The sequence below is a fragment of the Leopardus geoffroyi genome, chromosome B2, assembly GCF_018350155.1.
Source record: "Leopardus geoffroyi isolate Oge1 chromosome B2, O.geoffroyi_Oge1_pat1.0, whole genome shotgun sequence".
Lineage (NCBI taxonomy): Eukaryota > Metazoa > Chordata > Mammalia > Carnivora > Felidae > Leopardus > Leopardus geoffroyi.
In genome coordinates, this window is record NC_059332.1 from 86,604,339 (window position 1) to 86,618,475 (window position 14,137).

The 14,137-nt window shown below is 34.6% G+C and overlaps 1 protein-coding gene across 4 annotated transcripts in view; it reads left to right on the top strand.

The window, feature by feature from the left end:
• FUT9 (fucosyltransferase 9) overlaps positions 1-14,137 on the top strand; it is a 200,918-nt gene that overhangs the window by 121,300 nt on the left and 65,481 nt on the right. The window lies entirely within an intron of this gene.

Below are 14,137 nucleotides of genomic sequence, written 5' to 3' on the forward strand. Positions count from 1 at the left end.
AAATCATTGCAAACACTTGAGTAATCAATTAGTTTTTTTTAAATAATTACAAACATCTCTTAAAATTCGGTTAATAAATAGGTAAAGCAGACCAGTAAGGTTCAGACCTCAGCACTACAATTTGTTGGTTGAGGAACCCTGGACAAAGTTATTTTATCACAGTAGGCTACATAAACTCATCTATGAAATTAGGCTAAAACTACTCTGTATCTTCTCAGATAGTAAACAGATTTAAGCTGTGTAATACATATTGGGCTTAGTACCTCACATGTAATACATTTCCAGCAACTTTTAACAGTTAGTTTTATAGCTCTACAGAAGACATTACAAAGTACTAATTTACAAACTGACCAGAAATTGTTTTGTTTTATATAGTTTTGTATGCTTGTATAGGTTATACCTTATTAAAATTATTTGCAAAATCAGCAGTGTCTCAAATAAAAACTAATTTTTTTTGCTTGATCTTTGAAGAGATATTATTATTTGTAAAGTCCTATGGTTCTATGTTGGATAGCTATAATTTTACTTTACTTAATTTTTACTGTAGAATCTAATAAAAACTAAGAGTGATTTTTATAATGATTTCAGAGAGATATGTTTAAGAACTTCCTTTTTCATGACTCCTAAATAGAGAAGCCCCCCAAAATATGAGATTGACAAGTTTTTAAAAATATATCAGACACAGGGGAGTCTGGGTGGCTCAGTCTGTTGAGTGTCCGACTTCTGCTCAGGTCATGATCTCTCGGTTCATGAGTTTGAGCCCCACCTTGGGCTCTGTGCTGACAGTTCAGAGCCTGGAGCCTGTTTTGGATTCTGTGTCTCCCTCTCTCTATCTGCCCCTCCCGCACTCATGCTCTGTCTCTCTCTCAAAAATAAATAGCAATATTTTTAAAAAATTAAAAAATATATCAGACGTAAGTTTTGGAGAGAGTTGAAAGAGAAGTAAAGAGAGGAGCTATCAACGGAGAAAGAGGAAAATGCATTTTAAAATACAACATTTTTCTAATTATAAAATTAGCAAATGTTCATTATAAAACTGCATGCAGTTAATACCAAAAGATAAAAATGAATATTAGGAGGTATAAGTTTTAAAGGTATATTCAATGCTGCATATTTACAGCAAAAGCTAATAGCTTTTTGTTGTTGTCAGTGGGATTTCATTATACATAGAGTTTTATAAGTTTCTTTTGTCTTATGACAGTATCTTGGATATTTTTTATGTCAACAAATATAAGTCAGTGGTATTACATAGTATTCTATTCTTTCTATATAGTATTCTATTCTTTGTTTTGATCATAATTTTTAACCCCTTATTCAAAAACATTTATTTTTTATCAAATATTTAGTGCCAACAACACTTTGTCCTTGTATGAAACTCCCTGCATCCTTCTCTAAAATACTTCTCTTCTAGGTCTCTGATATAGCCACCAATTATTTGAATAACAGCTATGTGACAATCACAGTAAGAGTATTTTATATCTCTAAAATATATATATTTTATATCTCTAAAATATATATATTTATATCTCTAAAATATATATAAACATATATACAATATATATGTTATTTCATATAATTATTACAATAACCCTGTGAGATAGGTACCAGCATTATTGTCATTTTACCAAACAGGGCAATGAGGATTAATATAGCCAAAGAACTTGACAGAAGTCTACATAAAGCTAGATTCATAACCAATACAAATTGGTTCCAAAACCCATGTGTGTAACCATTGCACTTTACTACCTCTTTCCCATGGTATATACATCTTAACTTTTATTAGAATTTCCTAATTTCTTTCTGGAAATTTTAAAATAATTTTTGATGAATAATCAGAATTCTATTTTGTAGGACAACTGCAATTCATTTGTCCCTAATCTCCAATGCATTGTCCATTATGGAATCTTGTCAAATATCTGCATGACACATTCAAATTTCACAGCATTTTCAAAAGGGACAAATCGTGCAATTGCTGAAGAGTTTGTAAAACCAGGGGCAAAGTTAAGAACTAATATGTTGCTTAGAAAGAAATAAGAACAAGTTATCGGCAAAATTACTTTGTCAGATGACTTTACTAAATGTCACACAGTATGAATTCCAGACAATGTCAGAAAGAAATTATTGTCTGATTATTCTAGCTGACAGTTTTATGTGCAGTTACACAAAACTTCAGATGTGTGTAGTGTAATCAAATGTTAGCATGTGGATGGTTCATACATATGAAGGACATTTTGTTCACTGAAAGTTTGTGCTAGTAGAGAAGCGATATTTTTCTAGTTACTGCCTATTATTCTTTGGAAAAATATTGTAGCCTCAGACAACATTCTACTGGGATTAGAGATGAATAAGCTCTTCCCCTGTGCTCCAGGGGAAGGTATTAATAGGCAAATGGCCAGAGGCTGCACCTTAATGCCAATACTTAAATTGCTTCAGGCCAGGGACCAGTTGGCCAGCTGATCTATTAATTCTGACCACGGTTCAGCATCAAAGGAAGTAATGGGCATTGGAAATATGAAAAGTTTATGGACACTAACTATACCATGTAAAGATATGAACACAAATGTAAAACTCTACTTTTCTGTTTGACAGTATACTGGTTGTTGAAAGGAAAGGTACTTAGGAAATGAGGGTGAAGAAATAAACATTTCTTCCCAGGACCAATACTGCCATTTCTGTGGTTTCAAGTGATGTTCTCAGCATATCTCAATGATACATTCAGTGTCTAGGATAGACAAAACCAATTATTCATTGACAGAAACATGGCTTCTCTAAGATAGCAATAATAGGATCCCTTAAGACTAAAAGAAAGTCATGCATGACACCTGATCACTTATAGACTGACTTTTTCTAATACTTGATGATTTTCCTTATCTCTTAGTTGCCTGAGGAATACATTGATGGGATATCATTGGGCATATTTAAAAATCCCATCCATATGCTGCATTAGATCATGAAGAAATCATTTCAGAGTAAAATATCACCAAAGAGTAAATTAGAAAGTCATTTACCCTTGACTTCCAAATAGTTGAATGACTTGAATCATTTAACCTTTTAGCTTTAAGCATGATATGTTGACTTAACATCTGATGAAGCACCAGAAGTTAGATTCAGTGAGAAATACCTCAGTATTTAAAACTGTTTAACAAAGCCTCTGAATGCTTGTTGTAAATCTTAATAGATATAATTGGAAGTTTAAATTAAATTTTACTGAGAAACAAAATGCATTAGAACCTATTTATCCTTGAGTCAGATATAAACAGCATCATCTTCTTGCCATCATGAAATGATTGCATAATATTTTATCATATTTTATCTTTATATTTTAATTTAGATAAACATTTTAATATACCTAAAATTGGCAATCATTTTGCATACTAAGTATCCATTAAGTGGTCTGCAGATGCTGAAAGATTGATGTCATGCTTAGGAATATCTCCATCACAGCCCTTGTACATTATCCTAATACTTTTTATGTTCAGAAGAGAGCAAATTTTACTCCAAAGAAATATAAGGAATCACTTAAGCATTGTGAAGACGTGTCAGTAGAAGGTTGGGGACATTCGGGGTTTTAACACAATGGGAAAAAAGAAATAAGTATGATCATACTTTCAAATCAACAATTGTTCTCATATTTTACAATGACTTAATATGACTTATGAATATAAAATTTTAATATGACATGAATCAGACTTGATCTTTACAGCACACTGAAAAAATAGAATGGTATATGGGCACAAGGAAACTTAAGACAGAGTTTATAAACCTTTGACATTTATCTTTTCCATATGCATCAGGCCAAAATTTAGATTCATGGCCATCTCAGATCAATCAGCAAATATTTATCAAGAACTTACTAATTCAGAGCATATTGTAAGGTGCTGCAAGGATGGGCCCCATGAGATGTGACTTTTTTCCTCAGAGATGTGGTAGTTTTATCTTCCTCTTTCTCCTGTTCTAAATTTCTCTTTTCACATATGCTTTCATCTGGGTGGGGGTGGGGGGGGGTGGAGGTGGCGGGTATACGGATCTTAATATATCCCATAATAGTTAGACCATTTGTCAAACAACATGGAGTTTTTGGCCAATTGAATTCCTCAAGAAAAGCAATCCCAGAGTCCTTTGCTTTCCCTAACATTCAATCAAACTTGTTCTATTCAAAATGTAAAGGGATTCTAATATCATTCTCCAAAAAAATGGAACCAGCGCTCTTTGAAGGAATGGCTGACTGCAGGGCTGAGGCAAGGAATACACAGAATGAGCCTGAAGGATCTCATTTGCCACAAGTAAGAAACTGTTCAAAAAATAAATAAATAAAAGGATGGTTGCTTATCAAAGGAACCAACTTTAAGAGCTCGTAATGGCCAATTCTGAGTAAAGTAAAATGGAACAATTTTATTAACAAAGTTAATTAATACTGTACAATTACAATGTAACCCAGTATATAAAATGAATATCCACTAGTGCATACTTCTGTGAATAAATGATTGAATAAATAAATGAGAGAGAAAAGACAGATCTCCCATACAGAAAAATTCCAAATAATTTGTGTAAATATTCTGTCCTCGAGGAGAGGGAGCCTAATGCCCAGCTCCTTAAATGTGAGCTGGATGTAATGACTTCCTCCCAAATCCTGCAGTATGAAAATGGAGAACATGAGGAACTTTACAGTGTTGAAACCTGATAAACACTACTTCATCCAGGTGAGAAATGATATCAACATTGGTAAGTCATGCTGATAGCGTGTATCCTTGGTATAATGTGATAAAAATGGCGCTTCTTCTCTCTCTTTGGTCTTCCTCCCCAAATCCCATAACCTCAGTCTATACAGGAGAATAATACCCACAAATTCAAACTGAGGAGTATTCTACAAGCTATCTGACCAATACTTCTCATTACTTTAAGGTCATTAAAAATAAGGAAAGTTTAAAGAAACTGTCATAGGCAATGAATTGCACTTAAGGGAACATGATAATATAATATCCTGGTATCCTGGATGAGCTCTTGGAACAGAAAAAGAACATTGGATAAAAATCAAGGAAATTTGAATGAAATATTATGTTTAGTGAATAATAATATATCAGTATTGATTCAACAGATATGACAAATGAATCATGGTAATATAAAACATTAACAATAGGGGAAACTGGATTTGGAGTATAGAAAAATCCTCTGTCCTATATTTGCAACATGACTGTAAGTGTAAAAATATCCTGAAATTAAAAGTTTGTTAAAAGATTGTATATCACAGGCCACCTGAAGCCATAATCTGAGAAGATCCATGGAGCATCCCAGGCATAACTAAAAAAGGAAAGCGGGTTTGTATGTGCTCATAACTGCTCATCTGTTGAACTATTAGACTGCCCTTTCTACTTTCTGTTGATGGATATTCTACATACCTGTCTACATTCTTATTGCCTCCTTCAATAATAAACAACTACTAAAAGGCACAGACCTTATCAATTTTGAATCAGTCCTGCCATCTCTTAATAAAAAAAAAAAAAAAAATGGGCAGAGGCACCTGAGATTCTCTCTCTCTCTCTCTCTCTCACACACACACACACAAAATAATTAAATAAACACTATTTAAAAAATAGGACATGGGGCGCCTGGGTGGCGTAGTCGGTTAAGCGTCCGACTTCAGCCAGGTCACGATCTCGCGGTCCGTGAGTTCGAGCCCCGCGTCGGGCTCTGGGCTGATGGCTCAGAGCCTGGAGCCTGTTTCCGATTCTGTGTCTCCCTCTCTCTCTGCCCCTCCCCCGTTCATGCTCTGTCTCTCTCTGTCCCAAAAATAAATAAACGTTGAAAAAAAAAAAAAATTTAAAAAAAAAAAAAAATAGGACAGCAACAGATTTCCAGTAGAAAGTTAGGTATTACTACCTTTAGGGAAAATGGCTTTGAGAGAAAGAAAGGAGTATTTAAGATCTTTAAATGAAAGAGGCAGGATAATCTCAACAAAGGTGAGGTTTTACTTTATTTTTATTCTTTATTCTTCCTTTTATGTGCTTCTATCATTTTCATTTGTTGCCTTATAAAAATAGATCTGAATGCTGACAATGAAAAATGATAGCTTCCAAAGAAAGCTATGCAAAGAGATATTCTTGTGTAACAGAACTGAAGTACCTATGTAATCTTTTAAAAAAAAAAAAACTCTAATTTGACAAGGAAAGTAAAATTTGAAATGCCACTTCCTAATGCCAAAAATAAAAAAAAAAAAAGAGCAAAAACTGTTAGCACAGATGGTTAGCAACAAGGTTGAGGACATAGTTAACAGGCTAAAATTGTATTGGTGTATAGTCTGTCAGCAACACAAAAGCAATCAGGACGGAGTTGGCTTCATTAACAAGGCACCCTTTCACTTCCTTTCTATCTACCTCTTATATCACTTGTCATTGTAACATACAGAGATTTTTAAGGGTCTACAAATGAATTCTACTAATCAAAAAACCCTATGCTTTCTGCAGTATGCATTATCTATTTTTTTCAATTTTTAAAAAAAATTTTAGTGTTTATTTATTTATTTATTTATTGAGAGAGAGAGCAAGAGGGGGAGGGGCAGAGAGAGAGGGAGACGCAGAATCCAAAGCAGGCTCCAGGCTCTGAGCTGTCAGCAAAGAGCCCAATGCAGGGCTTGAACCCACAAACTGTGAGATCGTGACCTGAGCCAAAGTCTGACACTCAACCAACTGAGCCACCTAGGCACCCCATGTATTGTCTCTTTTAAAGTAGAAGTTTCTCTTTCAGGAGTACTTAAACACAGTTTGAAGTGTGCAGGTAAAATTTCAAAGAGAAAGTGTCACAATAATTAGACACCATTAGAGCAAAGGTCGTTTTTTTCAGAAAAGTTCATTAACCAGTTATTGATTGCCTTCAGTGTGGAAAATACAAACCTCAATTTAATCTCCATGTTTTCATTTAATTGCCTACTGACTAGAAATTAACATTATATGTGCTAGACAACAAGTCTTTTGCTTTCTTAGCTATTTTCATCACTGAGAATGTTCATATTCTTCCATTTTAGTGTTCAGGTATCTAAAGTATGCCATGCATTATATACCTAAAATCTTGACAGAAATGCAGTTACATTTGAAAGGTAAAAGAAATAATGTTTTATATCCTATATTGACTTTAGAATTGAGTAATAATTAAAATAAAACATTTCAATTTTATACAATATCAATTTTTCTTTGCCAAATCTAGACAAATATAGGTTTACTATATTTCTTTGATTAGAATTAAAGAGACTTTTCAAATTATCCCGAAAGTGTTATGTTTGTGACAGGTTCTCTATAACGAAACATGGAAGCTGTGCTTTAATGATTAGTTTATTTTGAAGTGTCTTTTCTTATTGGTTCTTATACTTTAAAAACATTGATCCTGATGGTAAGATCTACATGAATATATATAGGCTAGTAGATCATATTCCCAAATATTGGAAAAGTTCTAGTTCTAAGAAATTATTAACTATTCTATGAAAAAAGAAAAAGTGTTCTATAATCAAATAAGTTTCAGAAAAGTTGCCTACCATAGTCTCCTCTGTTTCTTTTCATTAGCATATGAAAGGTGCTGGTAAATCCTGTAGAAAGAATGTCTGCCAAAAATATTTTGAGAGCAGTAGAAATAAGACAGCAGAAGCAAACAGCTTCCAAATTATGAAGAATCTTTTATGCCTTGCTGAAAAGTTTGGAACTTTTCCAAATTTTATTTTTAAAATGACCACTATGGCAATAATATGAAAGATGAATAGGGACCTATTTAGAAAACCTCTTCAAATCAAAACAAAAGATAAAACTGAACAAAAATAGTTACAATCATACTGGAAAGAAGTAGAAAGATTAAAAATATATTAGAGAGAAATGGCAGGATGTGAAGATTGGCTGAATGTCAGGGATTTGAATTCAAGAGTGACTCAAGTTTATGGTTTTGGTGTTTGGTGGTTGTTGGAGACACTTACTAACATCAGGCACATAAATGGAGCATCAGAATCCAATGAGATAAAGTGGAAAAAATGTTTTCACATATGTTGAGTTTGAGGTACCTGTAGAAAATCAAGGAAGACATTCCTAGTGTATGGTTGGATAAAGAACCATGGAATTCAAGAAAAGAGGCTTAGGCTATGGGCATATACTAGCAAATCGGTGGCATAGTCATGGAAATGAATGAAGGCACTCAGAGACAATAGAATGTGAAATCTAGAGAGCACAATGGGAACAAAGAACAGTTCAATGACTAAGTAGACTACAGGTGGAAAGACAGGAGTGAGCAGGATCAGGGAACCTAGATGTATACAGAGGATCAAAAGAGAGAGAGTATGAGTTCTTTATATATTTTTAATATTAACCCCTTACTAGATAGATGATTTGCAAATATTTTCTCCTGTTCGTTAGGTTGCCTTTTCATTTTGTTGATGGTTTTCTTTACTATGCAGAAGCTTTTTAGTTCGATGTGGTTCCACTGGTTTACTTTTGCTTTTGTTGCCTATGCTTTTGATATCAGATCCAAAAAATCATCTCCAAGACCAGTGTCAAGGAGCTTACCACCTGTTTCTTTTAGGAGTTTTATGGATCAAGTATTACATTCAAGTATTTGTTCTGTTTTGTCTTTTTTTTAAATTTTTTTAATGTTTATTTATTTTAGAGACAGAGAGACAGAGCACAAGTGGGGGAGGGGCAGAGAGAGCCAGAGACAGAATCTGAAGCAGGCTGCAGGCTCTGAGCTGTCAGCACAGAGCCCTTCATGAGACTCAAACCCAGGAGCCATGAGATCATGACCTGAGTCGAAGTCGGACACTTAACTGACTGAGCCACCCAGGTGCCCCTGTTCTGTTTTGTCTTAACTTTTGTGTATGGGGTATGATAGTGGTCCAGTTTCATCCATGCATGTAACATGTCCAGTTTTCCAAGCACCATTTATTGAAGAGACTATAGTTTCCCCATTGTATATTCTTATCTCCTTAGTCCTCAATTGATCATATATGTGTGGGTTATTTCTGGGCTCCCTATTCTTTACCACCAGTCTAGATATCTGTTTTTATGCCCATACCATACTGTTTTAATTAGAGTTTTGTAATATAGTTGAAATCAAGATGCATGGTACCTCCAGTCTTGTTATTCTTACTCAAGATTGGTTTAGCTTTTTGGAGTCTTCTATGGTTCCATACAAATTTTAGAATTGTTTTTTTTTTTTTCTATTTCTGTGAAAAATGTCATCGGGAACTTGATAGGGATTGCACTGAATTTGTAGATTGCTTTGGATAGTATGGGCATTTTCACAATATTTCTTCCAATTCATGAACATGAAATATCTTTCTATTTATTTATGTCTTGAATGTTTTACAGTTTTTTTTATAGTTTCAGTGTACAGGTCTTTTAAAATTGATTATAGTGATGATTTCCCAACTGTAAGTGTGTTTAAAAACCATGGGGTGGTGCACTTTAAAGGAGAGAACCAAATGGTATATAAATAATATAAAAAAAACCTACTATGTTTAAACATCTCTGGATGTCTTAATTGGGGGTTATCAGTGAACTCAATGGGAGGAGTTCCGGTAGTGGTTGGAGTTGAAGTTAAATTGAAGAGGAAAAAGGAATAACTAAGATGAGGAAGTAAGTAACAAACTTCACCTCCCCTTTCAAGACATTATGACAAGGGATATAGGATAGTGCTAGAAAGGAAAAAGGTTCATTTTTTTTAAGTTTTTTATTTAAATTCTAATCAGTTAACATGTAGTGTAATATTAGTGTCAGGTGTACAATAGAGCAATTCAGCACTAGAATTGCAACACCTGGTGCTAATCCCAACAAATTCACCACTTAATCCCCATCACCTCTCTAACCCCTCCCCCACCCACCTCTCCTCTGCAGCCATCAGTTTGTTCTCTATAGTTGAGAGTCTGTTTTTTGGTTTGCTTCTCTCTCTTTCTTACCTTTGCTTATTTGTTTTGTTTCTTGAATTCCACATATGAGTGAAATCATATGGTATTTGTCTTTGTCTAACTGACTTATTTCATTTAGCATAATACTCTCCAGCTTCATCCATGTCATTACAAATGGCAAGATTTCATTCTTTTTTTAAGGCAGAATAATATTCCATTGTACATATATACCACATCTTCTTCATCCATTCATCAGTTGATGGACATTTGGGCTGTTTTCATAATTGTAGATAATGCTGCTCTAAACATCAGGGTGCATGTATCCCTTTGAATTAGTATTTTTTTTTTTTGTATTCTTTGGGTAAATCCCTAATAGTGCAACATAGTAGTAAAAAAACAATCTAATTAAAAAAATGGGCCAAGGATCTGAATAGACATTTTTGCATGGAAGACATACAGATGGCCAACAGATACATGAAAAGGTGTTTAACATCACTAATCATCAGGGAAATGCAAATCAAAACCACAGTGAGATATCACCCCATACCTGTTAGAATGGCTGTTATCAAATGGCAAGAAATGACAAGTGTTGGTGAGGATGTGCAGAAAAGGGAACCCTTGTGCACTGTTGATGGGAATGTAAATTGGTGCAGCCATATTGAAAATAATATGGAGGTTTCCCCAAAAATTAAAAATAGAATGGCCATATGATCCAGTAGTTCCACTTCTGGGTATTTATCTGAAGGAAGCAAAAATACTAACTTGAAAAGACATCTGTGCCCCATGTTCATTGCAGCATTATTTACAATAACCAAGATGTGGAAGCAACCTAAGTGTCCACTTACGGATGAATGCATAAAGAAAATGTGTGTGTGTAGATAGATATAGATATAGATAGATAGATATAGAGATACAGATATGATGTATACACACACTGTATATATACACAATGGAACATTATTCAGCTATAAACAAGGAGGAAATTCTACCATTTGCAATAATATGGATGAACCTTGAGTGAATTATGCTAGGTAAAAAAAGTCAGAGAAAGAAAAATACCATATGATATCATTTACATGTGGAACTTAACACCCACCCCCCAGCCCCAAAAACCCTGAACTCATAGATACAAAGAACAGATTGGAGGCTACTAGAGATGGGGGTGGATGGTGGGCAAAATGGGTGAAGGTGATCAAAAGGTGCAAACTTATAAAATAAGTCCTGGGGATGTATTGTACAGTATGGTGACTATGGTTAATAATGTTGTATTGTACATTTGAAAGTTAATGAGTAGATCTTAAAAGTATTCCTCACTGAAAAAAAAATAGTATTACTATGGAGTCACCTGGGTGGCTCAGTCAGTTAAGCATCTGACTCTAGAGATTTCAGCTCAGGTCATGATCTCACGGTTTGTGGAAGCAAGACCCATGTTGGGCTCTGTGCTAACATCACAGAGCCTGCTTGGGATTCTCTCTCTCCTCTATCTCTACCCCTCTCCTACTCTCTCTCTCTGTCCCAAAAGTAAATAAGCACTAATATTTTTTCATAAAAATTTAAAAAAAAATAGTATTACTATGTGAGGTGATAAATACTAGCTACTTATTGTGGTGATCATTTTGCAATATATACATATATTTAATCATCAGTATGCCTGAAGCCAACATGTTATATGTCAGTTATATCTCAATTAATCTTTTTTAATATAAGAAATAGAGGGAGTAATTTTCAATATGACAGAAAAATTCAAGTAAGATATATATGAAATAATGTGCTTTGGATTTAGTATTGAATCAATTGTTACTAATCATGACCAGCACAATTTCAGTGAAACAGCAAGACAAAAACCAGATGAAAGATTAGGTGGGAGCTGTGAAAGTAGAGATGGTAAATATAAGTAATTTTTTACTTTGATGAGAAGGAGATTAATATGATCATGAATAACAGAGACATAAGTAGAGAATATTATTTTCTTATTTATTTTATATTTAAGGTGAGAGAGATCCAGTAAAGAGGAAAAACACTGATAATATAAGCAAAGGGATAGTTGATTAATTCAAATTGTTAAGGAAGCCAGAAGTGATGGGGTCTGGAGGAAAGTATCTTTCCCAATGACTGAAGGAAACATGGTAATGATGAACATACCTGCAGATAACTTGGTAACTTTAAATGAGGAATATTGAGGGATTTCCCATTTTCTGCATTTTATATTCTGTTTGAAGTAGAAGGCAATCGCTTCTGCTGTGAAGAGAGGATTAAATCACAGAGGCTTTAGGAAAGTTCTGAAAGTTATGAAAGAGCCACTCTGAGGAATGGATGAGCTAGGGATTTTTTTGTCAAGTTGTTGAGGGCCCAGTTTAGTTAGGAACAATGAATTCATATGGACACCAGGCCATTTAGTTGCTTGATTTTCTCAGTAGTCCAAATGCCGGAAATGAGAGAAAGTTGGATTGACCCAGGATCAGGGTGTAAGGGAGTTGAAAGTTTTAGTGACATAATGTCAAGGTAAGAGAATGCAGTAAATAGAAGAGGATGCCAAAGCAATTAGAAAGTTTATAGATCAAGTAAATTCAATAACATGTACAGTGGAAGTCATGAACTGAGAAAGAAGGCAGTATAAGATTTCAGAAGTAAAGCTATAGGTCATAGTCAGTCACCATGAGAATGATGGTTGACAGAGCATCCAGATTGGGGTCATTGGAGATGATGTGGTTAAGCAACCAAGTGGTCATAATGTTGGATGTGTTATCTATATAAACACTGCAATTACCCTCAGGCCAGAATTTTTTTAAACAAAAAAGCTGAAAGTCAAACACCAAAGAATTGAAGGATTGTTGGAAACAAATAGGAAGCAGGAAAATAAGAGATAAAAGAAAAAAAAATGAAAGTCACCTACCTGGAGAGTCAGAGCATCAAGTTTATAAAAAAGAATGTATCCAAAGTAGAGGATAAAATGTAGAGGGATAGTAAGGAGACAGGACTCTGAGGCTGATGGAGTGCAGGAGAGAGAGCAGTCTCAAGCAAGAGCCAGGACACTAAGGCAAAAAAGCAAAGGGTGTCAGAGGACACCGAGGACAAACATGGGTTTGAGTCAAGAGAAGGGAAGGCAGGGTAGCAAAGCAGTGTCAGGGTGAAAGGAAAAATAAGGGTGAAATTTTTCAGGGGCTTGTATTTTATGTAGTGATCCTGAATGGTGGGGACAGGAAGCATGGTGAAATACCTCTCTGAATTTTCAGAGAGAGCTCTAGAATTGTGCTACAGGCTGAGAACCCAGGAAATCTGGGGAATTTGACAGTGGTAGACCAGTCCTTGACATACTACTTCCTCTCTAGATCCTGGTTGTCTTCTCTGAGATATAGCTGGCTATGACTTGGTTACTTTTATTATAAACCATAACCTCCTTATCCCTGTCTGCTGGACATACCTCTCCCAATTCTAATCTTATCCCTCCTTCACTTTACATTCCACTCCTTCTGTAGGGATTAATTAGTCCAAACACATCTAACTAATATATCTTTATCTGTAAAAGGACATTTTAATGGCAGGGGTAAGGCAAACAGCTTATGCACATGGGTATTCTGCTCATAAACTTGCCTAAGAAGCTATAAAATCCTTTAAAAAATAGTGATTTCAGAGATGAAACTGAGTATAGGATGATGGCACAGAAAAATCTATCCTGGTAGAATTTTCTAGTCCTAAGGCAAGTTTCTAGTTCCTAAATTCATTTGTACAGCTTTTTCTTATATTAACAAGTGATATCAAAGGCAAGATTAATCTGTGATAGAAGTATTTAAATTATCTTCCTTCTGGCCATAAATAGAGAAAAAATGATCAAGTTATAAATAAGAGCAATGACCAGTAAAAGCTGGACTATGTCAGCGTCCAATCTAAAGTAGTCTGAGAGATAAAGCAGGCTGCACTTTGCCAAAGTGAACAAAAGACCAAATCCCCAGAAAATCTATAAGAAAGGAAAATAATCAAGGTCAAAACAGACTTGAATTAGGAGCTACTTAAAGGTTCATCTTTAATGAACATAATACGACCAAATGAATCTGATCCTAAATCAGAAATTGTCTTATTACAGAAAAAAAATAGCTACCAGAAGGATCAAGATACATTATTTTGCTTGGGCATCCTCAGAAATCTCATTAAAATACACATACTATGTGTGGGGAATAATATTTACATATTAGCACTCTATCACTGTGTATTGTGCTAATATGGGTTTCTCATTATTGCTATTATTTTCTTCTTAAACTAATTTTTACC